This window comes from Papaver somniferum, chromosome 4 (genome assembly GCF_003573695.1).
Source record: "Papaver somniferum cultivar HN1 chromosome 4, ASM357369v1, whole genome shotgun sequence".
In the NCBI taxonomy this organism is placed as follows: domain Eukaryota; kingdom Viridiplantae; phylum Streptophyta; class Magnoliopsida; order Ranunculales; family Papaveraceae; genus Papaver; species Papaver somniferum.
The window spans coordinates 84,062,192-84,069,900 of NC_039361.1; the positions used below are offsets into that span (position 1 = coordinate 84,062,192).

General features: G+C 43.4%; 1 long non-coding RNA gene across 1 annotated transcript; it reads right to left on the reverse strand.

The window, feature by feature from the left end:
- Positions 1-6,044: 6,044 nt before the first annotated feature.
- On the reverse strand, positions 6,045-7,377 carry LOC113274052. The gene is made up of 4 exons (XR_003322736.1): positions 7,158-7,377; positions 6,935-7,056; positions 6,429-6,567; positions 6,045-6,335 (listed from the first exon to the last, which is right to left on the reverse strand). It is a non-coding gene; the product is annotated as an uncharacterized LOC113274052 (long non-coding RNA).
- Positions 7,378-7,709: the final 332 nt, after the last annotated feature.

Sequence of the window (7,709 nt, forward strand, 5' to 3'; positions counted from 1 at the left end):
AGGGTAACAACGTTGGAAGATGCCCCTGTGCCGATGAGAGCCCTTTTGAATTCATATCCTTGATACGGGCTGTGACGTGTAGGGCCCAGTTATGTCCTTCCTCTGCCATCATGTCGTCGTCGGTAAATGTGATATTGTTGATGGACATCTCTGGTGTTCTTGACGTTTCCAAGCGTGAAGGAATCAAGGACGCGTTTAACGTTATTCGATTGATGGCGGTGAACGTCTCCACCCGTTGATCTTTTGAAAGATGTAAGAGTTCACATAGATTCTCCACCAGCGAGGCCGCTTCCTGGCCTACTGGTTTCTGGTTAGTAGTGAAGTTGTTGACTTGGGAGTGATCGTTTGGGATGTTAGTCCCCAGTCCTGGAGTTTCCGGGGCAAGTCGTGTGATTCTGCCGTTAAGTTGATGAGGAAATCCAGTATGATGTTAATCGCATCTTTCATCAGACCCATGTTCTTAGTGTGGATCTCCTGAATCCGCACCAAGTCAGTCAGCCTTGGAATTCCTTCGTCGATTGCGTTGTTGGGAGTTGCGTTGGGAAGGAAACATAGCCGTTCGCGTGAGTGAAACTTGAGGACACGGATTCATCCCTAAAACTGACCATCTTCCTGAGTTAGAGAAACGTGTTCTGAAATTGGTATTGGAACCGAGAGATTGATCTCCCACTGTGGTCGCCAATTATTTTAGGGTGGAAACGGTTTCCGCTGATTTCGGTAATTTCGGGTGTGTGGGTGAGAAACGAGTCTAAACCCTAAACAATATACTACAAGGGATTACTTTAGATTCGAGAGATCAATCTATACAAATCCGGCCTGAACCAAGAAATGGCCATTCCAGACTTGCTTCGGTCACAAAGAGGAGGAGAATTGGTTTTGGGGAGGGAAGCGAAGAGAGTGTTGAGACCAGAATAGTTGATTCTGGAAGAGTAGTTATTTTGTGACTTGCATCAGAAATTAGGAAGCTAACAGATGGGAAAGCTAGCAAATGTTTTTTGAGTGTTGTATGCTCCTGACCAGAACTTGTTGTTCGGTGAAAATAGGTAATGCCTATTTATACAAGTCAAAGTGAAACGTACTCTGGTCTCATTAAGAAATGGAAAACGGGTGAGTAAATGAGAGGAGGTGGTAACCGGTAACGCTTGGAATTGATATTCCATAAAAGAAAGCGTTTCACCATTACTCCCTGTATTTACTAACAGCCTCATTCTTATGACACTTTCTTATAACGAGCGTAGTGTACGCCGCACGCTGTAAACCGCCAAACCAATACCCAATGAGCATCCCCCAGTTTGTGACATGTGTTGATGTCTCGAGTGTTTTCATGGAAAACATGTACCATGTTGTTGTTTCCTGGCAAGTTGAGCTTGGGAGACTTGCCGGCCCGGTGGTGACCTTCAACGGTTGAGATTTTGCATCTTAAGAGGAAGATAGCCGTTGATTATTGCAACCTTTCGTTTGGTAGCCAATGGCATGAAAGTATGATCGGTATGGCTTTAATGTGGCGCAGTTTAGGCGCGGCCAAAAGTTAGGGTTTTGGCTTTGTTTAGGCGCGACCAAACTAGGGCCAAAGGTCGCCATGCGTTAGCTGGTAACCTTGAACGGCTAAGATCTGCATCTTAGATGAAAAATTGGTCGTTGATTGTTGCAGGCCTTCATTTTGATAGCCGCAGAGGGAAGGACGGCATGGTATGGCGCGGCAAGGTGATTGGCATGCCTTGGCGCGGTTTGGCATGGCCAAAACTAGGGTTTTGGGCCAAAGGTTATCATGCGTTGTTTGGCAACCTTGGACGGCTAGGATTTGCATCTAGGATGGAAGGGTGGCCGTTGATCGTCGCACGCCTTCGTTTTGGTAGTCGCATGGGGAAGGTCGGCATGGTATGGCGCGGCAAGGTGGTTGGCATGCCATTGGCACATGTGGCATGGCATGCCTTGGCGCGGTTTGGCGTGGCCAAAACTGGGGTTTTGGGCCAAAGGTTACCATGCGTTATTTGGCGACCTTGGACGGCTAGGATTTGCATCCAGGATGGAAGGGTGGTCGTTGATCGTCGCACGACTTCGTTTTGGTAGCCGCATAGGGAAGGACGACATGGTATGGTGCGGCAAGGTGGTTGGCATGCCATTGGTACATGTGGCATGGCATGCCTTGGCGCGGTTTGGCGTGGCCAAAATTAGGGTTTTGGGCCAAAGGTTATCATGCTTTGTTTGGCGACCTTGGACGGCTAGGATTTGCATATATGATGGAAGGGTGGTCGTTGATCGTCGCACGCCTTCGTTTTGGTAGCCGCATTGGGAAGGCCGGCATGGTGTGGCGCGGCAAGGTGATTGGCATGCCATTGGCACATGTGGCATGGCATGCCTTGGCGCGGTTTGGCGTGGCCGAAATTAGGGTTTGGGGCCAAAGGTTATCATGCGTTGTTTTAGGATTTGCATCCAGGATGGAAGGGTGGCCGTTGATCGTCGCACGCCTTCGTTTTGGTAGCCGCATAGGGAAGGCCGGCATGGTATGGTGCGGAAAGGTGGTTTGCATGCCATTGGCACATGTGGCATGGCATGCCTTGGCGCGGTTTGGCGTGGCCAAAACTAGGGTTTTGGGCCAAAGGTTACCATGCGTTGTTTGGCTACCTTGGACGGCTAGGATTTGCATCTAGGATGGAAGGGTGGCCGTTGATCGTCGCACACCTTCATTTTGGTAGACGCATAGGGAAGGCCGGCATGGTGTGGCGTGGCAAGGTGGTTGGCATGCCATTGTCACATGTGGCATGGCATGCCTTGGCGCGGTTTGGCGTGGCCAAAACTAGGGTTTTGGGACAAAGGTTACCATGCGTTGTTTGGCGACCTTGGACGGCTAGGATTTGCATCCAGGTTGGAAGGGTGGCCGTTGATCGTCGCACGCCTTCGTTTTGGTAGCCGCATAGGGAAGGTCGGCATGGTATGGTGCGGCAAGGTGGTTAGCATGCCATTGGCACATGTGGCATGGCATGCCTTGGCGCGGTTTGGCGTGTCCAAAACTAGGGTTTTGGGACAAAGGTTACCATGCGTTGTTTGGCGACCTTGGACGGCTAGGATTTGCATCTAGGATGGAAGGGTAGTCGTTGATCGTCGCACGCCTTCGTTTTGGTAGCCGCATAGGGAAGGTCGGCATGGTGTGGCGCGGCAAGGTGGTTGGCATGCCTTGGAGCGGTTTGGCGTGGCCAAAACTAAGGTTTTGGGCCAAAGGTTACCATGCGTTGTTTGGCGTCCTTGGACGTCTAGGATTTGCATCTAGGATGGAAGGGTGGTCGTTGATCGTCTCACGCCTTCGTTTTGGTGGCCAGCATGGTGGGGGCAAGGCCAACGGCGCGGATGGCTTGGCATAGTGGGGCCAAGGGTTTGGTACGGACGGCTTGGCATGGTGGGGACAAGGCAAGGTGCGGTTGGCTTGGCATGGCGGGGCCAAAGGTTTGGCATGCCATTGGCGCATGGTGCGGCTAGCATGGTTGGGGCCACGGCAAGGCGCGGTTGGCTTGGCATGGTGGGTCCAAGGGTTTGGCACGCCATTGGCGCATGGTGCGGCTACCATGGTTGGGGCCAAGGCAAGGTGAGGTTGGCTTGGCATGGTGGGGCCAAGGGTTTGGCATGCCATTGGCGCATAGTGCGGCTAGCATGGTTGGAATGCCTTGGCGCGGAGATGTGGCTGGCATGGTTGGCCATTGGCACAGTGGTGCGGCTGGCATGGTTGGCATGCCTTAGCGTGGAGATGTGGTTGGCATGGTTTGCCATTGGCATAGTGGTGCGGATGGCATGGTTGGCATGCCTTGGCGTGGAGATGTGGTTGGCATGGTTGGCATGCCTTGGCGCAGAGATGTGGCTGGCATGGTTTTCCATTGACATAATGGTGCGGCTGGCATGGTTGGCATGCCTTGGAGCGGAGATGTGGCTGGCATGGTTTGCCATTGGCACAATGGTGCGGCTGGCATGGTTGGTATGCCTTGGAACGGGTATGTGGCTGGCATGGTTTGCCATTGGCACAGTGGTGCGGCTGGCATGGTTGGTATGCCTTGGCGCGGTAGCATGAGAATTAGGGTTTGGCATAGATGATGTCGGTCAATGTTAGGGGTTCTGCCGTGGAACATGACACATAAAAAAAAGGTACCCTGGTAATTCTTACGTAGGCATGCTGATCGATTCAATAAATGTGCTAATGGTCATAGTGACGTCATGTCAGATGTGCGGTTTTACGATTTTAATCTTAAGCTAAAAACCACCATCAACAGCTAGAAAAAAAGTTCCCCGTTAAATAACAGTCTCTTAACTCACTCTTCATACGCTTGATTCCAAGTTTCAACACACAATAACCTGTAACTATTCATAAATAAATGTCGTTATTGAAGCATTTGAATAACAAAAAACTTTACTCCTTCTAAAGAAGTTGGGTATATATTCAATCCGAACATATGTGTTATCCACTTTCGCAATAAGTAATACTACGCAACATGATATGTTTCTCCCCCTTCATCAATACTTTACTCTTTTCCTTTAGATATATACTTTTAAACACATATATCCTTTCTCAGTGATTACTAGTTACCCTATACTCCATATATTTCTCCCCCTTTTTGTCATAAAAATGACAAAAAAAAGGAAAAAATGCAACACGTATTTCGAAGGGACCCTCAAGGTCATAAAAACTCGATATAAACTATAAGAGTAAGCAAGAAGGTTTAACATACCACTTTTGATTCACTAAAACTGAAACTATCAAAGTAATTTGTTTTAGCCTCTTATCAAGGAAACAATTACCCGAAGTAATTTTTCCTCATTTTAATATGTGATCCAATTATACAAAGATAGTTGCACCTAATTTTGATAAGCCTAAAATAGGTTAGATAACTAGTTGTTTTTTTATCAGGAATCGATTAGACTTGAATAATCGTGCCTTATTTTGATAAGCCTAAACTAAGATCAGAATTAAATTAGATTTTCTGATTAGGAATGAATTGTTCTGAAACAATTGAACCTTATTTCGTTGAGCAAAAGCAATAATCCGAATTAACTCAGCTTTTCTTAACAAGAAAGCGATTAATCAAAATATTCACTACCTCACTTCGATATGTCAAGCCAAGATCAGAATCGGTCTAGTTACATATCTAGAAAGAGATTAGAAATAATTATCCCCTCGATTTTCATAATTACCGACCACCCCACAAAGATATGACATTTAAGCACCAACTCAATATAGAACTCTCCCCCATTGTTTTGTTATTCCCTGCAAAACAAAAGAATAACAAAAAGACAACCTTGACCAGAGAAAGGTCGACAAGATCATAGCTATTACCTGCCACAAAGTAAAAAGCTAAAACTGAAACTCATACGTATACTAAATACACATCTTATGAGATATAAATCGATAATAGTATAATCGTGACTTCACACATGAGTTAATCAATATCATCTACTTATCATCATTTGATAAAGAAACCCTAACGGTTAGATTTGTAATCCGCTAAACTAAAAAGTCACAAAATCAAAAGAGATAAACCAATATGTGACCGAAACTTAAAGTTAATAAAAACAAAAGTTAATCTCATAATCAAAAGCAAAACAAAAATATATTAAATTGGAACACGCAATGTAATCATAACTACCAAAAGAATGACACACAAAGGTTTAAAATAAAAAACTTATTATTCATATTTATTGTACTTTGAATAGAATCTACACAAATATTGATATGAATCAACAATTGATTAGTTTATTCATTAACGCTGAAGCTCACATCTTGAGTGGAAACCATTTTTGACTGTCTTGAAGTAAACCTGCTTCTGGATATCCTTTATCTTTCTAGAATTCTGTATAAATACTAGTCCAGTGAGGACTATTAATCACATTTTTAAATGATAGATTAATTGTGTGATTAGAATTTAACAAACAAATCTTGTCATATAACATGAAAATAGTTGGGCCCACCATTTAACGCCAACAAACTGTGATTTTTAAACGTGATAATTTACTAGGAGAGTGATTTAATAACTAGATTTTGTGCTCGTGCCCGGGCGACTTCGTAAACTTGGTTCACCAATTCAATCTCCAACTACAAATAGAATGACATAGTTATGCACAATTACAAATACAATGCCTCACTGCCTCTTTTTTTGAACCATATTTTTGATTTGGTGAAGCTCGGCTTCGCCTCTCCCCGTCCCGATATGATTGGGTAAAGCTAGGATTCGGCTTCGCCTTGCCCAGTCGCGATATGATTTGGTAAAGCTCGGCTTTGGCTTCGCGTCGCCTCCCCCAGTCCCGATATGATTTGTGCTATCCTTATATTTGTAGTGGCCAGGTTACTCCGGTGCCTGTTTCAATTAATAAAAGTAATCAGCTTCCATTTCATTCTTTCTCATATAATTGCAAGGTTAGCAGGTACATACTGGCTGAAAATGTACTACCTTCTTACGGAAACATGTTTGCCATCACCTGTAACATTATCATCTTCTCCAAAGATCATCCTCGGTGAACGTACTCACCGTCATCACAGAACCCGTGAATTAAGTATGGAGATCGATGTAATGTAAGACATACAAAATGCTGTAACCATCAAGGATATAGGTAAATTGGATTATGTTATAGTATTCAGATTTTGTTAACCAAAACAGAATTTGATGAATAAGAATGTATCTACGTTATCCATCAGAACTGGCTCTTACTAATTACTAATAGAACTGAAGGCCTAGTAGCAAGATACTGTAATGGTAGACTCCATTAAGTATTTCAGGCCTTGTTTTGTGTGCTTATAAAGCCTCACCGAAATTAATTTATGCATCCATTTTTCTAATTCATCAGCTTCTTATTGTATGTTCATTTTAACATAGTGTGCAACATTTAACGTCTTACTTTTGAGAAACAAATTTCCTCTAATTTATGAGAAATGAGCCAAATGTAACAAAATTCAAACCTCGGATGTCATAACTTCTATTCAGAATGTGTTTTATTGTGCTTCCAAATCTATATAGGACGTAGTAGACATGCTCCCTTCTAATGGATAATCAACATTAACATTCCCATATCATTCGCACTCTGTACATGGTTAATCGTTAGATCTTAACACATTTAGCAGGAAACTATATTCCATGAGAATCAACACAAAAGAAACCAATTTGGAAAAGAAAAATATTCACCTTGAAAATAAATTGATGCTTCCTTTCAATATAATATCCTAGAGAATACAATAATCAGTTCGTGGTACCTCGCCCGGGAAACTTAGATGTGATTATGTTAGCATGCCAATGGTTAACGACAAAGAAAACTATAAATAAAAAATGAAAAATTAAGAAACTGCGAGACTAATAAGGATTGAAAATTGTTACTACATGAGTTGATCCGTTCGCACCTTCATTTTTTTTCCTCTCATTTTATCCTACACAGTTAGAGAGCATCGAACTTAATGTGATGTATATGTAAACACGTATTGTAGGAAAATTTATGGGGTTAGTTTTATTTAAAAAAAGTATTGGTAAAAGACCCTGTACTACAGATTTATGCTTCCACACGTATCACCTTCTACAAATGGCATTTATGGCTAGCTATATCAATTAAGCATAATAAATTGGAAACAAACTCAATGGCCCGTGGCTGTCGGGTGTAGATAACGAATCAAATTTGTTGTCTTCAGTGGAGTTTCTCTTCTTGAAAATATTGCCAGTTATTCGATGTGTGTGTCTATTTCTGTT